At 38.2% G+C, this 20,371-nt stretch overlaps 1 protein-coding gene across 28 annotated transcripts in view; it reads right to left on the bottom strand.

Moving 5' to 3' along the window:
• The window catches only part of CRPPA (CDP-L-ribitol pyrophosphorylase A), a 292,251-nt gene that overhangs the window by 254,640 nt on the left and 17,240 nt on the right, over positions 1-20,371 (bottom strand). The gene's annotated exons all lie outside the window — the stretch shown is intronic.

Here is a 20,371-nt window from a genome sequence, read left to right as displayed (position 1 = left end):
ATATTGCAGTTCCATGTAAGGGATAGTTTGTGTTTTTTGTTTTTTTTTTTTAATTTCCATTATAGGTTCACAATCCTTTGCTCACTGGTCACTGAAATCTAATACTAGACCATAATAACAACAACATCCAAGTGGGTATTCCATGAAGGTGGAAGGGGGCAGGAAAAGTTACTATGGAAAATATAGACATGGATTACACATCAATATTTCTTAGCATGCCTTCAAAAGATTTACTATCAACACAGATAATTAAGTAAACAGACCTATTCCCTAACATCCCCAAAATGAGACTGAACCTACCTATGAAAAACCATTGCCTTCACACTACCTCAGAGCAAGGTTCCCACAGTTCAAGGAGCCATTGATTTCAATTGCTCTGATAAAAGCTATCTCGTTTATAGATGCATCTAAACATTACAAAAAGGCACCTTCATACCTGACAATTTATCCTCTTTATCTTTAGTAGTGTTTGATTGTAGTCTTGAAGGTCATTACCAAACAATGGCTATGGAGAAGCAGCTTTCAAGTACAGTTCCTGTGATAGACCATTAACCAAACCTCCTCCAAAAGTTCCTGTCTTCCACATAACTAATACACAGATATTACAGCACATCAAACTGATGAGCCAATTTGGTCTTGAGAAGACCAGTATCTGTGTAAGATAGATAGCCTGTAAACTAGCTTATAAAATCCCAGAGATTGGCTAAAAATCAAAGCTAATACGTAAGCCAAGTAGACAGTTTATAAACTGTCAACATTTCTAGTGACTCAAGGAGAAGTTTAGAGCCTAGAAATAAAAGCAAAAATGAGGAGACAGCCAGGGCTGATAGTGAAGCAGTGATGTCCAAGAAGGCAAAAGGCAAATAAGAACAAAACACAACTGGCCAACCCTGACACCTAGAAGGCTAGAAGACAAAAGAAACACATATGCATGCATGCATACACACACACACACACACAGCATTTTTTCTAAGATTTTTTTTTAAGATTTTTTATTTATTTATTCATGATAGACAGAGACAGAGAGAGAGAGAGAGGCAGAGACACAGGCAGAGGGAGAAGCAGGCTCATGCCGGAAGCCTGACGCAGGACTCGATCCCGGGACTCCAGGATCGCGCCCTGGGCCAAAGGCAGGCGCCGAACCACTGAGCCACTCAGGGATCCCACACACACAGCTTTTTAAGGGAAAAGTTCTTCTTATATTGTACCTATATATAGGTGATATTGGCAAAATATTTTTATCAGGTCATGAAGCAAAAAAAAAAAAAAAAAATAGGTGTATATATATATATACCTAAGAGAATGTGAGTCATAAAGTGTCAGCATGGGGACTTCAGCAGACTGTCTCTCCAGCAAAAGAACTAGTGAAAAATGTTTTACAACAACCATTTAAAATCTTTGAAGGGCATGTAGCAAATGAAACATTTAAGAATATCAACTAAATCCGGATAAAAACAGAGCTTGTGTTACTCAAGTCATAATCTTTCTTCCTTAATAGGAAGCTCCCTGGGTCTGAAGTTCCACTCCAAGTAGGTATGGCTGATGAGATGGGTCTTTCCTCTCCCCCAGTGCAAAGGGCAGAGTGCTAGCACTTCCCATCCCACTCAGCTCCAAGTCACAGAACCTAATTTAAAGCCAACTGTGGATAAGATATTGGAGACTCTTCCCACCACATAACCTCCACTTCCAAATAGAGTATCTACCCCAGGCTCAGTAAGCACAGAATGGATGCTCGGCCCTGAATACCCTTAACCCCAATCTCACATAGGGCAGACGTTTTGCACCAGGAGGAGAAGCTTAACAAAAAGCTAAGAGTCTTCAAGTGTCACCCTGGTCATAAAGTAGTTTTACTTAGAAAAACAAGATGCCCCAGCAAGGGGTGAGGAGAGTGATTTTTACAGCGACAGAGACAGGCTCTAAGAACATCTATCAAGAACAGCAGGGGGGCATAAAAAAGGACTTTGTCACCCACAGACTCCCCCCTTACGACGTGGGAGATGGAGCAGAGCTTTCAATGCCAGGTAGATGGGTACCAAGGCTGGACAGCACAGTGAGGCTGCAGTTCAAAGAGTACATTGTCTTCATAGTGGGACTGGATCTGGATCAGTCTATCATGGAGGAGAACATTTCTATCCCATGACCTTGTCACCTAGCCCCCTGCTTCTCAAGCAGTCTTACTGATCCAATCCTAGGCTCAATGGGAAAAACTGCCAGCAATCATCCATTCCTGGGCTTCCTTTGGTCTGGGTTGCAGCTCCCCTGTTACTGAAGCTCCCTGTATCGTCCCAAGGACTCTGGGAACTATCCTGGGTCCTGTGTCCTAGTCAACTGTCCTGGGAGGAAGTCCATGAAGGACTTGAGGGGACAAGAGCGGGGGCAGCTAGATGTGTCCACCACCAGCTGTCACAGCGTTAATGCTGCACGTACACTTGTGTATTCGTCTCTTTCTTAAAATTTTTTTTAATTTTTATTTATTTATGGTAGTCACAGAGAGAGAGAGAGAGAAAGAGAGAGAGAGAGAGAGAGGCAGAGACACAGGCAGAGGGAGAAGCAGGCTCCATGCACCGGGAGCCCGACGTGGGATTCGATCCCGGGTCTCCAGGATCGCGCCCTGGGCCAAAGGCAGGCACCAAACCGCTGCGCCACCCAGGGATCCCCTGTCTCTAACTTTATCTAAGTGGTGACAAGGACTGGGTGAGGGTTCTTGAAAAGAAAGAAAGAAGAGAAGAGAAGAGAAGAGAAGAGAAGAGAAGAGAAGAGAAGAGAAGAGAAGAGAAGAGAAGAGAAGAGAAGTTTTCTTTTAAACTTTTCTTTTAAACTTTAAAAAAGTTTCCCTTTGGGGAACTCATCTTATATGAACATGATTGCAGCCATGTTTAAACCTAAGTGCACTCATAAAGGAAATGGAGACCATTAGGCTAAGCAATTAAGAGAAAGGTGGCAGCTATAAGAGAGCCATAAGCTCAACTGTTGGCAAGCTATTTTACCATAGATAACCACAGAAAGAGACAAGTAATGACAATCCCCCTGGAATCAGAACAAATTTCCAATACTGGCCTCAAAAACTGCCCTTTCAATGGAGCCAAAGTAATTGAATCAGATTATAGAGAATTTTATACCTCAGGCATTGTCCAAAAAAAAAAAAAAAGAAGAAGAAAGCAAGTAGTTTGCAGGCAATGAATAGAGTATCAGTTGAGTGTGATATCAGACAGTAAGAGATTAACAAAAAAACAAAGAAAACCTACTAAACCACTGTCATTACAAGGTGGCTATATTCATGCCTAAGATTGTATCCTTTGTGAAGTGACTTTAGAGACTTCAACTAGTAGGGGTAAAAAAAAAAAAAAAAAAAAAACTTCTCTGAAATAGACCAGCAAAGTTGCATTCAACAGTAACAAGTCCTGAGGTAATAGAAGAGAGACTATCAACATCTAGAATTGATGTTATCTAAAGGTCCACCAACCAATTAATGGATAAAGGGAGTGTGCTACATATATTCACAAGAAAGTTTTGTGGGTTTTTTTGCCATAAATAAGTTGCTATTTTCAACAACATAGATGGACTTTGAGGGTAATGCACAAACAAGTGGGGGTGGGGGGTGGGAGGCGGGAATTCTATTTAGTGTAATCAGGAATTAAAGTGATGGTATTTTTACCAATCTCACAGAAATATAGAGCTATGGAACAGTATAGTTCCGTATGTTATATGGAATATAAGATGGAATATAGAACTATGAACAAGTGTATTTCCATAAATTAGATGAAATTTCAGTTTCCTGGGAAAGCATCAACTACAAAAACTGATTCAATAATAGACAATTTTAATAGATACATAACAAGAATACAAAATTATAAATTTTTATTCTGCATGAAGAAAATCCCAGCCAGCTTCACTGGTTACACCAAAGAAACAATCTTTCAATACCAATTCCTCACATTATTCCAAAAATATAGGAGAGAATATTTTTTAACTCACTCTGTAGGATGAGTATTACCAAAACCCGACAAAGCCATCACAAAAAAGTTAAACTACAGACCAAAACCCCTGATGAATATAGATGCATAAATTTTCAACAGAATACTAGCAAACCAAATTTGGCACTACATAGTACATATTATATACTATAACCAAGTGGGACTTATCCCATGAATGCAAAATTGATTCAACATACCAAAAATCAATGTCATATATCACATTAAAGGGGGGAAAAAAACAAAAACATGTCAACAGATGCAGAAATAGACCTTACAAAATTCAATACTCCTTCATGTAAAAAGCATGCAACAAAATTAGGAACAGAACTGCTCTAGCCAATAAAGATGAATATTGAAAAACCCACAGGTACCATTGTATTTGATCAATATTCTGTATTTTTGATTTAATATTAGGAACAAACACATTCACTGTCCCCACTTCTGTTCAACATTGTACTATAAACTCTAGTCAGGAAAATTAGGCAAGAAAACTAATAAGAGGCATCCAAAAACAAATCAAACTATGTCCATTCACAGACAGTATTGTATAGAAAATCCTAATGCCCTAAAAACGTTAGGAACACATTCAGCAAGAAGCCACAGGACAAGATCAGTATTTAAAAAAAAATTAAAATCACATCTATCTCAATACTAGCAAGCAACACTTCAAAAGAAAAAATCATTTACAATAGTGTCAAAAAGAAAATACTTAAAGTTTAACAAAAAAAAAAAAAACTTCATTTCTCTGAGAACTTTAAAAATTCCCAAGCTCTTATGCAAAAGCCAGCATCTCTACCAACTCACTGGTACCCACTCCCTCTCAAGTCTTTCTCTATAGTAACAGTCCTCCTTCCATCCTGCCATATCAGTTTTTATTCCTTTACTCAACTACCTTTAATGTCCAGGCCTTTGGTGCCAACTCAGTCAAGTCATTCCTCCTTTGATCACACTTGCCTTCCAACTAGGATCAAATTTTCCCTGTTAGTTTCAAACAAAAGTCTGGGGTAGCCGGGGTGGCTCAGCAGTTTAGCGCCGCCTTCAGCCCAGGGCCTGATCCTGGAGACCCAGGATCAGGTACCGCGTCGGGCTTCCTGCATGGAGCCTGCTTCTCCCTCTGCCTGTATCTCTGCCCCTCTCTCTCTGTCTCTCATGGGTAAATAAATAAATCTTTAAAAAATAATAAAAAACAAACAAACAAACAGAAGTCTGTTGACAAGTACTACTTTAGTATCTGTACTTATATCTCCAATATCTGCCTGTTCCCATGTTCTCTGCAATCTACTTTAATGTGTATTAGGTCCACAAAAACTTATTTACCAAAAATCACTCAGATCCCCACACCCTGGCCAAATCCAATGGCAAGCTCTGTCTTCTCAAGAGCATTTGTTCATCTGGCTTTCAGAAACCATTTTCAAACATTCATCTCACTCCCACACTAAAACCTCAACTCTAAATGGTCCCGAGCTGGGACCTCTAAGTTCTCTAGCTATCCTCACTCTGTAAGTAACCTCATCAAGTCACAACACTGCATATCATCTATGAGAATTTCCCTATTTATAGTAACACCCTAAAATGTTCCCTGCAATTCTGGACCTTCATATCCAAATACTCTATTAAACTTCTCAGATCAAGAGATACGCCTCAACTATAAACATAACTGAGATCAGTTTTGGTTTCACACATAGCACACACTCCAAACCCGTTCCTCCATAATTTCCCATCTTCATAAAAGTCAACTCTATTCTACTCATTATTCTTGTCAAAAACCCTGATCATCATTGATTTCTCTCCTCTCATATTCCAAATAGAATCCATCAGAAAGCCCCATCACCTTCAAACTACCCCACATCAGCATACATTTCAATGTTTCCACTGTCACAACTGAACTCAAAGTACCCATCCTTCCTGCCTCAGACCTCATATAGAAAACAAAGGCCATAGGAAGGCATTAGTATTTTCCACTACATTAAAATAAGCTGCAAGAAAATTATTACAAGGAATATAACAAGCAGAGTATCTCTGTGCACAATACATAATTCCTAGAAAACAGTTTTTACTTGAAAGATACAAATATGTAACTGAAATTTAAATTAAAAAATAAAAATAGGGGTAAGAGACTTTCATGGGAAATTCAAAGAAAACATAAATCTTCAAAGTACTTGAAAAAAATGCCCAGCCTATTAACAAAAGACTAAATTAAACCACAAAGAGAAAGCATTTAACAGAAGTTAAATCATACAAATAATTTTTTTGCAGGGATATGAAAAAGCATACACACCTAGTATGTCCTTTAGAGATACACACTACAAAATTGAAAAAAAAATTCAGGATATTGTTTATCTATGTGGGAGAAATAAATAGGAATAAGGCAACAATATAGTTTTAAAGTGACTAGTAATGTTCAGATGGTACATCTAGAAGTGTCCAAAAAGCATTTCAGGTTCCTTTTAATTTCTTAAGGTGTACATATGGACTCTCATTTTGACTTCCAAAATCTTCTCAACAGAAGAGAACCACCCATATTCGTGATGTCATTATGGTAGGATTGGTATATTCCAAGACTCAGTAAGGTTCTTGTTTAATGGAAGCCTAGAGATCAGCTACAAGGTAGCACAACAGGAAGATCACTTAAAGCACAAGGTGACTACTAGCTTACTAAACAAAATGTTCATGAAAAGGATCACTTGTCAAAAAAAAAAAAAAAAATCACCCTTAAGCCAACCTTTTTTATTCCTCCAACTACCACTCACCCAACTACCTAGTTTAAACAGAGAAGAAAGATGCTACAATTAACAGGCTTGTACTCCATAGCTGTTTCCATAGAAAAGGACATTTGTTCAGAAAATAATCAGTTCTTGATATTTTCTGAAATTTAAGCTGTCTTTTAGCTGCCTCTAAAATAGAGCTATGCGGGTAGTTTGTTATATGAAGCATAATTCCCAAGTTGTCAAATACACTGTCTCATTGGGAATTAGCCTAATAAGCCCTGAATGGAAGCTTAACAGCTCAGCACCACAGTGATTACTTGCCTCTCAAGCTAATCTGTCAAAGTATTTCCACATGTCATTGCATGGAAATCATCAGAGATACAAATCATACAATGTGGAAAAAAGAACCCCACCTCTTCTGTTTACTTTTAAAAGTACATTTGAACAATACTTAGGCATACACAGAGCAGGTGCTGACGTGCATTCCTACTCACATATCTGCGTTCAAGCTAATTATGACAATATAGAAATCCTGACTATATAATTACAATTTCATTTAGCTGAGTTGCCTTTATTCCAAGACTACTTAATAAATGTTTACATAATCACATCTTTAAAGCTAATCATTGGCCATTATAAGATTTTAAATATTTTGTATTTTGACAATATCTTCCAAACCCTTTTACAGAAAATAATGCATTCAATACAGAAATCCAAGTATTTTATAAAAACCTATCCAAATTGCCCCATCACTCCAAGTACCCCTAAGAAAGGATATGTATCAAGAATAAGGCTTATATTTGATATACTCAATTTCAACTGCTGAAAATCAAAGAAGTATCATTTAACTTAAATCTAGTATGATCAGAAGTATTCTACTTGAATGTTCTTAATGTTTAATAAGCTTTATTACATTTTGAAATACCATGGTTCCTTGATCTGCTCCACTTCTTCAACTTCATTTGAGAGTAATATGGAGATTATACAAGGGTAGTAGTTTTAGATAAGCAAAACAAAAGCTTTTCATGCAGTAGCTTTTTCAACATCAGGAACACATCAAGTTTTAGCTCATTCCATAGTAGTCAGAGAATAATTCATCACCTGCCCTGGGCACTTCAACTTTTGTCAAAATAAGCCTCAACTGTCCCATTAGATAATCAGAACTCACTGAGTGCCCACAAATCAAATTGCTTCTTTAGTCTTAGGACTTAACACAATGTTTCTTTCCCTCCACTCAGATACAGAATCCAATGTCCCAGGAGCTCTTATTACCTGACCCCCACCTAACACTCAACTCTGAGCTTCCGCGCACTTTATCATGATCAAAACTAACCAACAGAAAGACAGTACAAGTTGCTGTTAGCCATCGTCAATTATACATTAAGATTCTTCATTTCAAAAGTAACATCATGGGCCACATCATTTTTCAGAGCTTTTAAAATAGGCCCAAAATCCTTGGCACAGATTTCTAACACTGGGTTGTCAAAAAGTACATTCTTCCTGATGCACACATATTAACTTTTGACTTCTGAAGCATTCTTCAATTATTACTAAGTCTAATCCTACTGCAAAAAGCAAGGAGCACCGACACATACACTCACACACACCCATGTCAAAGTTTCTGGGTATTAAATTACACTATTTCTCTTCAGAAAAGGACTCAAAATACTTTTTAACTAAAAACTAATGCTAATCATCCTATAGGGCATGGGGCGGCCCCCACAACAGAGAGCATCTTACCCCAAAAGTCAATTGTGCCAAGGTTGAGAAACCCTGTGCCACTTCCATATTCTGATATAGAAAAAAAAAAAAAAGATCAGCTAGTCTACAAAAATCCCTTTTGCCTTAAATATGGGAAAAACAACCCATTATATTAAGTATAGAGGTCTCTTTTTATAAGGGATGCAGTAAAATGTACCTCGGTCACGTGTTGGAAAGTTCACAAGCTGTTTACACTCTTTAAGTATGTATGTCCATGGGTAGGACTGCCGAGTTTTGGCAAGTGATTCAGTGTCTCAACTAATTTCACACAACCTTGGAAGGATGCAGGGAGGGCAGGAGCACAGGGATTTTGGAAGAAATGATGAAGTCTACTGGCAGGGAATAGCAAAGAAAAAAATCAAAGCATACAGAAGCACACGTCTTATTACCTCATGGCTTACAGTGTCCCATCAGGTTTGACCCATCCAGTTCCCTTAACATTTTTTTTTTCCAACATCTACTTCTTGCTTTATTTCAGTTGGCTTAAATTGACCTTCACCACTCAGCTGGATCAATACTGTAGATCTCAAACTAATTTCAAGTCCCTCAATCTCCTCCTGTACTCCACCTATCCAATCTCTAAATTTCACGTTTTAGGTTACTTCCCCTGGGGCACGGGTGGAGGGCGAAGTGCAGGATATCAGTGGTTCCCCCTTGTCTGAAGAAGCCAATTCAAGCAGAGAGATCAGGCAAAATTAATGAATTCAGACCTACACACGATTCCAGACATGCTGAAAAAGGCAAATTTAAGTGGTTCTGTTCAGCTGAAGTTGAATACACAAGGTCTGGAATCATAGCAGAGACCGTGTGGCATGAAAGAGATTTTGGAGAGAACATGTCAAGCGGGAGTTAAGATGGTTACATGAAAGTGCTTTGTACCAAATGAAATAATTATCTCACAAAGTTACATGTTTTAGGATTCTTTTTATACCGTATCCTAAGAACAGACAGAGACATAAGGACAGAGAATTTATCACTGGTTGACAGGGATTAGGAAGAGAACAAAAGGTCTGAGTACCAAGCAGCACCAGGAGGCAATTCTTTGAAGTGTTAGGAAGTTCTGTATAGGTGATTGTCATCACAACAGACGTAAACACTCAAACTGTATAACATGAGTATTACTATATGTCACTTTTTCAGTTAAGTAATGTGAGCATGATTGATTGCTCAGGAGTGCCCTTTCCAGTTTTCACAGAAGTTAAAGGGAATGTTTAGAGTATGGGAAGATTGATCTGGAAAGAGTGGTAAAAAATATATATAAAGACTAAAGACTACAGTCACAGAAGACAAGGTAGAGAGAGTTGCAGAATGAAGAACTGGTTAATAGTGTCAAAGTTAACTAAGACATTCTGTATACACTGGTGTATTATAATACAATTCATTTCTCATGTCAGCCACCTGGAGTTCACACAATCCCCACTGTTCACAACCAGACTGCCCTTTTTTTTTTTTAGATACCAGATACAAAAGGGGTCCTCATAACACGTATACTCCTGATCAACTGGCTCCAAGTCCAGGAGGTTCTCACAACCCCCACTAAAGTTCACTAAAACCCCTGGAACTCAAGAGAATGATTATGACTACATGTTGATTATGATTACTTATGATCACATGTTTAGGACTTAGGATATTTATCAGACTAGATAAATGAAGAAAGACCTAGTATAGGGTCTGGGAGAACCCAGAACACAGCTTCTGTGATGCCCTTTCCCCATGGAATGATGAAGTGCCATACTGTCACAGCACTGTTCAACCAGGTAGTTCCCCTGAGCTTTGGAGTCCAAGGTTTTTATTGGGCTATCATTTTGGCTGTATGAGTAATTGAATCACTGACCATGTGTTGAATTCAGTTTCCAGCCCTATTCCTCTCCCATAGAGGTGGAGCTGATTCAAAGCCTCAGATTTCCAATCACCATTGGTAATTAGACACCATTAGTATTTCTGGTGACCAGCCTCCACCCTGAGTGAGCATTATCATAAGCTCAGGGGAGATCCAACAGGTCCAAAAAAGGAAAAAAGAAAGACCCTATTACTTGGGAAATCCCAAAATATTTCATTCTGCCTTTGAGGACTCACATATAAAAGCCACTCAGCTTCCTTATTTTACAACAGACTAAAAGTACACATATAGTTTGGGAATTGAAAAGTTATAGGTGATTTTGGACAGAATAGTCAGAAGAAGCCAGACTGCTGTGCAGTAAAGAGTCAACTTAAGATGTCAAAGAGAGAGCAGTAAATGTGACCTGTTACTATCAGAAGTTGATTACGGAAGAGAGGACAAAAACATGATTAGAGATGCAAGAGCTTTCCTGTTGCACTGTCATTTGCAAATTCATGTTATGCTGGTAGTTTTGTGTATATAATAGCTAGCTAGCTTCGTAGTCCTAAAATGATTCTCCCACATTTCTGTGTTCCAACTTATTTTACCCTTGCCAACATCTCTCTTACAATGTCCTTATTACTGCTTTTTCATCTCTCGACTTTTAATTATGCAGAAATATACAAGTAATTTGTACTTAGTAAAAAACTTGTACTTCCAGCAGTATGGCTGACAAATTATCTTACAAAACCTCTTGCTATTTAAAAAAAATCAGGAGAAATGTTATTGACAGCTCTTCCCCCCACCCCCAGTGTGACTTTTAAAGGTTTTTTTTTAAAAAAATAGGTTGTTTTTTTTTTTTTTTTTTTTAGAACTATGACTCATTAGGTAACTTCCTAGGACTAACATCAGAGAGCCAGAATTCAAGGAAAACTGCGGAGATGCTTTGAGTTATTAAGAGGCTTTAAACAAATGAGAAGGAATAAGAAATCATATTTTGAGCCTATGCTACTTGGTCAGTTAGAACTGTGGTCCTCACAAAAAAATCCATGTAACTATTTATAAGGTAGGCCAGATAAAATACAGTCACCAGTGTAGTAAGACTACAAAATAGTTTGCTATCCTGGCTTGGGAGGGGCATCTCTCTTGAGAAGTACTATCACCTAGATTTGATGGGAGTTCAGAGTTTGGCTTAACATTACCATAAGATGGATAAAATCTCAAGCCAAAAATTAACATAAGGAGATTTCAAAATGCTAAAACCCTCAGGATCCCCAGCAGAACCAACACAAATCTCTGTACTAGAAACACATCCTCATCTCATGCCCAAAGAACTCCTACTTATAATGGCTTGCCAAACATGGGCCTATAATTTACTGATCTGAACAATATAATTTAAATCACAAGTAGAAGTGGAGAAATGAAGAACTACAAAGAGTCACATTATCTACGATGTATTATTCATATTTAAAATACTGAGAAACAATATAAAATCCTAAGAAAAAGGAGGCCCATGACATTTTGAAGGAACCAAATCGAACTTCTAGAAAATGAAATTTTACTTTAAGAATACTTCAACAAGAGATTACATTGGGTCTTTTGTCCCTTGCTTTGGATTTATTCCTGAAATTCCTATCTAGTCACATAATAGAAACAATGCACATTATCTGTGAAAAATAAGTGAAAAATAAGTTACTTTAAAAAAAAAAGTCAACCTCATAGACACACTATAGCTAAGATAGCTGTGTAGTAGGAAGACCAGGCACTTGCCTTATCCCTCTAACACAGCTAGGTTAACTATCAAATCATTCTGAATACCTAAGAAATGGACCTGAGTACTGATAGAACAAACTACACAACTAGAGGGAGAGAAGAGGCCACACCAAAAAACTACAAAGCCCAGACATTTAGTCTGGGGAAGAAATGTGCTGCAAGTACTGTGGAAGTGAGAGAGCCCTGGTCTCAGAGAAAGCGGACCAGAGAGAGAGGGGGGTATAGAGAGGAACACATACAGGAGAATATTGCCCCAAAGCCATTGGCTGGAAAAAAGAGAGGCTGAGTGTTCTTAAGTTTTGTACAACCAGCAGGGTTCAAAGACTGGAGGTTTCCAGAGGTCAGGATGGAACAGAGTGCAGTGCCCTGGGGTTCCAGGAGAGGAGGCAGGCCAACAACCCTGGGGTAGACAGCATGATTGGAAGAGGATTTAAGGAACAGAGAGAGACTGCTCTTCTAGCATCTGTGAGAGGTGGAGTTCACAGAAAGGCCTCTCTGGGGACAAAGGAGCCAGTGGGCACCATTTCCCACCCTCCACATAGGAGCAGAGACACCTGCCGAGGGTGGCTAACACAGACACAGGCTATTTAGCCTGTTTTGCTGCAGATCCTATGGCCCTGAACTCTAGTTTGATTGCCCTTCTCTGTAAAACCTGCATCCATCCCAATGTGGTAAGACCCTCCCCTCAGAAGACCAGCACAGCCCCCAGGCCATAGCAAGTCCCTAAACCTTGGAGTTTTAAGAGTTAGCAGGTTTGGCTGGGACAGAGCCTAAAGTTCACCACATTGTTCCAGGCAAACAACCTGGAGACAGACTGCATGAGAACAGCAATCTGAAGGATGCCTGGGATGTACAGGGGGACATTATTCACTATTCTGTGGTGCTTCCCTGAGAACAGCAAGCAAGGAGGCCCATCTCTGGGAACAAAGTTGCTGGCTGGCACCAATTCCCTCCCCAGTCCCTCAGCATAAAACTAGCTTCAGTCAACAGCAGAGCTCCAACACTGGCTGCCTAACCTGCTTACACCAAGTCTCAAGCCCCACTGTTCTGTTGCTATAGGTTCTCTCCAGGCTCAGAACAGTGGGCCCCTTCCCTAGAAGACCAGTAAAAACCCAAACTCAACACGTCTTCCAACCATAAAGTTCTGCAAGGCTTCATGTGGAAGTAGCATCAGGTCTCATCTAACAAATAGACCGGAGCATACCTAGTTTAAACTCGCCACACTCTGGCCAAGGTCCAAACACTGCCCACTACAGGCAAGGAGAGCCTCCACAGACGACTAACTGAGGGACAGAGCAGCCAAAACACAGCAGCAGAGCACAGAGCATGATAAACAGTCCCTGAAGCATCAGGTCCTGGAAACTATATGACCACTTTTTCCAAAAGGCCCTTCCTTTCCAGAGCAGAAAATTTAACAAGCTTTTCTAACACAAAGAAGAGGACAGAGATTTATACAAAAATGTCAAGATGGGGACACCTAGGTGGCTCAGCGGTTTAGCGCCTGCCTTCAGCCCAGGGCATGATCCTAGAGTGCCGGGATCAAGTCCCACATTGGGATCCCTGCATGGAGTCTGCTTCTCCCTCTGCCTGAGTCTCTGCGGACCTCTCTCTCTCCCTCTCTCATGAATAAATAAATCTTTTTTAAAAATGTCAAGATGGAAGAATCCATTCCACAGAAAAAGAAGATGAGGAGGACAACGAGGACATCATCACAGCCAGAAATCAAAACAGATACAAGTAATATGCCTGATGGAGAATTTAAATCAACATTCACATGGATACTTGCCAGACTTTAGAAAAACATGGAAGATATCAAGGAGACCCTTACTGAGAAGAGCTAAAACTCAGGCAGAAATGAAAACTGCAGTACTGAGATTCAAAACCAACTAGATGCAATGACCACAAGGATGGAAGAAGAAGAGGAATTAATAAGTGGTAATACAGGAGATACAATTATGGAAAATTTTAAATGAAAGAATTATAGATCATAAAACTAGATATAGGGAACTCAGCAACTTCATCAAACATAATAACTATCATATAGGAGTCCCAGGGGGAGGAGAGAGGGAAAAGCAGCAAAAGGTTTGAGGAAATAGCTGAAGATTTCCCTGATAGGGGCAAACAGAGATTCCATCCAAGAGGAGACACAGAACTCCCATCAAAATCAACAAAAGCAGGGAAATGTCAAGACATATTATAGTTACATTTGCAAAATGCACTGATAAAAAAAAAAAATCCTAAAATCAGCAAGACAAAACAAGTCCCTAACTTGCAAGGGAAGACCCATAAGACTAGCTTTAGATCTCTACACAGAAATTGGGCAAGCCAGAAGAGAATGGAATGATATATTCAATATGCTGAATGCGAAGAATCCACAGCCAAGAACATTCTACCCAGCAAAGCCATCATTCAGAACAGAAGGAGAGATAAAGAGTCTCCCACACACAAAACTAAAGGAGTTCGTGAACACTAAACCAGCCCTTCAAGAAATATGAATGGGGACTCTGAGTGGGAAAGGAAGACTAAAAGTGACAAAGAGTAAAAAGGAATAAAGAAAATCTCCAAGTAACAAAACAAGTAATAAAATGGCAGTGAATTCTTATCAATCACAATTACTCTGGTTGTAAATGAACTAAACATTCCAATCAAAAAACATAGAATGGTTTAAAACACCAAAATACATCTATATGCTGCCTACCAGAGACTCACTTTAGACCTGAAGATACCTGCAGATTGAAAATGAGGGGATGGAGAACCATTTATCATGCAAACAGACATCAAAATAAAGCCAGAGTAGGCATACTTTTATCAGACAAACTAGCCTTAAGCCAAAAACTATAACAAGAGATGAAGAAAGACACTATTGTAATAAAGGGCACTACCCAACAAGGAAACCTAACAATTGTAAATATTTATGCCCCCAACATGGAAGCACCCAAGTATATAAAACAACAAGGGACGCCTGACGCCTGAGTGGTTCAATGGTTGAGCGTCTGCCTTCGGCTCAGGGCATGATCCTGGAGTTTCCATATTGAGTCCCACACTGGGCTCCCTGCAGGGAGCCTGCTTCTCCCTCTGCCTATGTCTCTACCTTGTCTCTGTGTCTCTCAGGAATAAATAAATAAAATCCTTATAAAAAAATTGATAAATCCTAGCCAGACTTATCAAAAAAAAGGACTGAAGTAAAAACAGAAAGAACAACCAACATCACAGAAATACATATGATTTTAACAAAAAATGAAATTATATGCCAACAAATCAGATAATCTGTAAGAAATAGGTAAATTCCCAGAAACATATAAACTACCAAAAATGGAAGAAATAGATAAATTCCAAGAAACATACAAACTACCAAACTGAAACAGAAATAGAAACTTAAAAAAATAGAAAACTTGAACAGACCAATAACAAGGAAAGAAGTTGAATCAGGAATCAAAAATCTCCCAACAAACAAAAACCGATGGCCAGTTGGCTTCATAGAGGAATTCTACCAAACCTTCAAAGAAGAGTTAATACCTAGTCTTCTCAAACTGCTCCAAAAGACAGAAAATGAAGACTTCCAAACTATGAGGCCAGCATTACCCTGACTCCAAAACCAAAGACTTCTCTAAAAGAGAACTATAGGCCAATATCCGTGATGAACATGGACGCAAAAAATACTCAATAAAGTACTAGCAAATCAAATCCAAGAGTACATTGTAAGAATCATTCACCACAAGTAAGTGGGACTTATTTTCAGGCTGCAATGATGGTTCGATATTCACCTATCAATAATCCACCCATTAATAAGGAAGAGTAATAATCCCATGATCCTCTCAATAAATGCAGAAAAAGATCTGATAAAGCACAACCTCCATTCATGACAAAAACACTCAACAAAGTAGGGTTAGAGGGAATATACCTCAACATCATAAAGATCATATATGAAAAACCCACAGCTAATGTCATTCTCAGAGAAAAACTGAGAGCTTTTCCCATATAGTAAGGAACAAGATGGGAATGTCTATACCACTGTTACTTAACATACTACTTCAAATCCTAAACTCAGTAATTGGGTAACAAAAAGAAATAAAAGGCATCCAAATTGGCAAGAAAGAAGTCAAACTTCCACTATTTGCAGATGACAGGATACTCTATATGTAAAACCCAAAAGATTCCATCAAAAAAACTGCAAGACTTGGGGGGATCCCTGGGTGGCTCAGTGGTAGAGCACGTGCCTTTGACCCAGGGCATGATCCTGGAGTCCCAGGATTGAGTCCCGCGATGGGCTCCCGACATAGAGTCTGCTTCTCCCTCTGCCTGTGTCTCTGCCTCTCTCTCTCTCTACATCTATCATAAATAAATAAATAAATAGATAGATAGATAGATAGATCTTTAAAAAAAACTGCAAGACCTGATAATGCAAAATCAGCATAGTCAGAGGATACCAAAAAAAAAAAACAAAAAAAACACCCCACCCAACTTAGAGAAATATATTACATCTCTATACACCAATTAATGAAGCAGCAGAAAGAAAAAAAAAATCGAGGAACACACCAATCTCATTTACAATGGCACCAAAAACCATATACATAGGAATAAAGCTAACCAAGAGGTAAAAGATCTATACTCTTAAAACTACAAACACTGATCAGAAACGTCCAGATGACACAAAGAAATGGAAAATGGAAAAATACTGTATGCTCATGGCTGAAGAACATATACTGTTCAAATGTTCTTATTTCCCAAAGCTATCTACACAATTAATACAATTCCTATCATAGTACCATCAGCATTTTTCACAGAGATAGGAGAAACACTTCCAAAATTTGTATGGGAACCATAAAAGACCCTGAATAGCCAAAGTAATCTGGAAAAAGAAATGCAAAACTGGAGGCATCACAATTCCAGACTTCAAGATTTCTTACAAAGCTGTAGTCATCAAGACAACATAGTACTGGGCACAAAAACAGAAACATACATCAATGGATCAAAATAGATAACCCAGAAATGGATCCACAAGCTATATGGTCAACTAATCTTCAACAAAACATGAAAGAATATTCTAGTGGAAAAAAGTCTCTTCAAGAAGTGATGTTGCGAAAACTAGACAGCCACCTGCAGAAGAATGAAACAGGACCATTTTCTTACACCACACACAATAATACACTTAAAATGGATGAAAGACCTAAATGCAAGACAGGAAACCACAAAAATCCTCGAGCAGAACACAGGTAGTAACCTCTTTGACAACAGCCACAGCAACTTCCTACTAGATAGGTCTCTTGAGGGATAAGGGAAACAAGAGCAGTAATGAACTACTCGGACATCATCAAGACAACAATCTTCTACACAGCAAAGGAACAATCAACAAAACTAAAAGTCAATCTATGGAATGTGAGAAGATATCTGCAAATGTTATCTGATTAAGGGTTAACACCCAAAATATACAAAGAACTTAAATTCAACACCCAAAATTAAATAATCCAGGTTAAGAAACGGGCAGAAGACATGAACAGAGTTTGTCCAAAGACAACATTCAGATGGTAACAGACACATGAAAAATGCTCAGTATTGCTCATCGCCAGGCAAATACCTTTCAAAACTACAATGATACCACCTCACTCCAGTCAGAATGACTAAAATTAACAATACAGGAAACAAGAGATGTTGGCAAGGATACAGGGCAAGGGGAGCCCTCTTACAATGTTGATAGGAATGCAAACTGGTGCAGCTACTCTGAAGAAGAGTATGGAGGTTCCTCAAATGTTAAAAGAAGTACCCTATGATCCAGCATTTGCAATACTCGGTATTTGCCGAAAGAATACCAAAATACAGATTTGAAGGGACACATGCAACCTGATGTTTATAGCCACATTATCAATAATAGCCAAATTATGAAGACAGCTCAAATGTCTATTGATTGATGAATGGATGAAGATGTGATATATATGTGCAATGGAATAGAACTCAATGAAGAATGAAGTCTTGCCATTTTCAATGACATGGGTGGAACTAGAGAGTAATTATAATGTCAAGCAAATTAAGTCAGAGGAAGTCCAATACCATATGATTTCACTCATATGTGCAATTAAAGAAACAAAACAGATGAACATATGGTAGGGGGTGGGAAGGAAAGCCTCCTAACTACCAAGAATAAGCTTAGGGTTACTGGAGAAGGGTTAAAGGATAGGAAATGGGTTAAGGGGGGAGGTGATAGGGATTAAGGAAGGCACTTGTAGTGATGAGCACTGGGTGTTACATGTAAGTGATGAATCATTAAATTCTACACCTGAAACTAATATTACACTGTATGTTAACTGGAATTTAAATAAAAACTTGAATAAAATAAAAATAAGATCAGCTAACAGAAAAGGCAATTAACTTTAAAGGGATACAGTTAGACTGGTAAAGAATACTATTATACTGGTCAACAGATTTCTCACAAGCCAAAATAACGCCAGTACACAATGATATATTTTCTAAGTAATGGGGAAGAAAAAAGTTATCAACTTAGAAATTTATATCATAGAAAATGATCATCAAGTGCTATTCAGAAATAACCCTGAAAGTCTTTACCTGCTAGCTCTATTGAAGTCCTGGCCCCTCCATGGAATTCAGAAATGAAACTTATAGAGGTAAAATATCCAGGGTCCTGATGACAGTTCTGAGCTCCTGTATGCAAATAACTCAATTGTCAACCTTAACTTGGGACATCTTACTACTTTGAGGTAATCTATCTTCAATGTGAGAATGTTTTTAAACCATGAAGTTAAAATTTCTGTTTCCTTTAACATGTATGCCCTCCAAGGGGCTTACTCAGTATCTACCTTATCCAGGAAAGGATTTATCTGAAAGGGGCCTTTGGGTAAGGCAAACTAAGAGCTAAGAGAACAAAAAATCCATTAAGAATCTATACAACAAAAAATAACATAAAAAAATAATAAAATAATAACCTATACAACATAATTTAAGAGAACAAAAGAGAATTAGTTCATAAGAATTCATGGAAAATAAGTGGTTTAGTGGCTTTAAGGTTAATCTTCACTATTTTCTTGCCTATCTTTCAGACCAGTTGTCTTCAATTTAACGCCCAGAGATTAAGAAGGGGTCATTACTTTCCACTAGGACAGGAACTTTACTAGTTCAAATTTCCACTTACATTTTTATGATTAGAATTTAGAACAGTGTGATTATGTTGGCATGAAGCAGTACCTGGACTACCTAAGGCTGTTAGGTAACTATCCTACACTTTATAATTTAGGATAACCAGGAGATTCAGTTTAAGACTATATATTGTTTAGAACCAATCCTTCTAGAATAGCCTAACGTAGCCTTCCATTGCCTTTGAGCAATTTTACAACTTTCCCAAGTTACATGTACCTGACAGCAATGCAAAAATAATTCTTGCCTGTCAAGATGCAAATAAACTCTACAAGGTGGAGGTTTGATACCTCTCACATAGGAGAGGAAAACAAACAGTTTTGCCTGTGTGAATTCATTTCAGTATTGCTTTATTTCACTAAAATTTGTGCCTCTCTGGATTGTAACATGTGCCTGGTTCCTTCAATATGTTAAGGATTTCACATATCTGTATGAAACTCATTTTCTGCTTTCTTGAAAATCATTCCCTATGACATTTCTACAAGACACCAGAAGCTTCAAAATAAATTGTGAAAATTCCACTTAAAACTAGCTTTTCAATGCAAAGTTGAGATTTCATTAAAATATTATGTAGGATTTAATCATGTTCCATAAAAGTTATTCTGATTAACATTAATTATAAAGACAGTCAAGGAATTCCAATCAATCTGCTGCAACAAGTCATTAATTGCTATCCATGTTAATGTTTTACTTAGTCACCTGTTAAACTAGGATATCTTGGCTTATTAACTGCAGCAGTAAGAGTCCTCTTAGTTTCAGACCTACCACTAAAAGTATCACTTGGTGCACCATCTTAGAAATAAGATATCAAAAAAAAAAAAAAAAAAAAATTCCAAACGTGTAATTTCTATAGTCAGCTTGATTATCTATGTTACCTTTTGGAAAAATGTCAAAGACCCCTAATTATACTCACTGGGAACCCTAATTTTTAAATTATCTGCCCCAAATATCTAGTCCTCCCTAGGAACTTCTTCAAATTTGTCAAGTTTCACTTTAATTCCTGAAAGTTCTAAATCCTGCGCTCTTTCATTCCTCCTCATGCTACTTCTAACTGATTACCTCTACTGCAGCTGAGAAGTCTGGACAATAGGAAGGGGTTAAAGAAGTATGGGAGCCCTGATCAAGTTTTTAGGTTAGCCAACTTACCTCTATCACAATTTTCACTCCATCAATATATCTTTTTTAAAATATAT

The sequence above is a fragment of the Canis lupus genome, chromosome 18 (genome assembly GCF_048164855.1).
Source record: "Canis lupus baileyi chromosome 18, mCanLup2.hap1, whole genome shotgun sequence".
Taxonomy (NCBI): Eukaryota; Metazoa; Chordata; class Mammalia; order Carnivora; family Canidae; genus Canis; species Canis lupus.
Note: the sequence above shows the minus strand (reverse complement) of the source record. Positions and strands in the feature narration are given on the sequence as shown.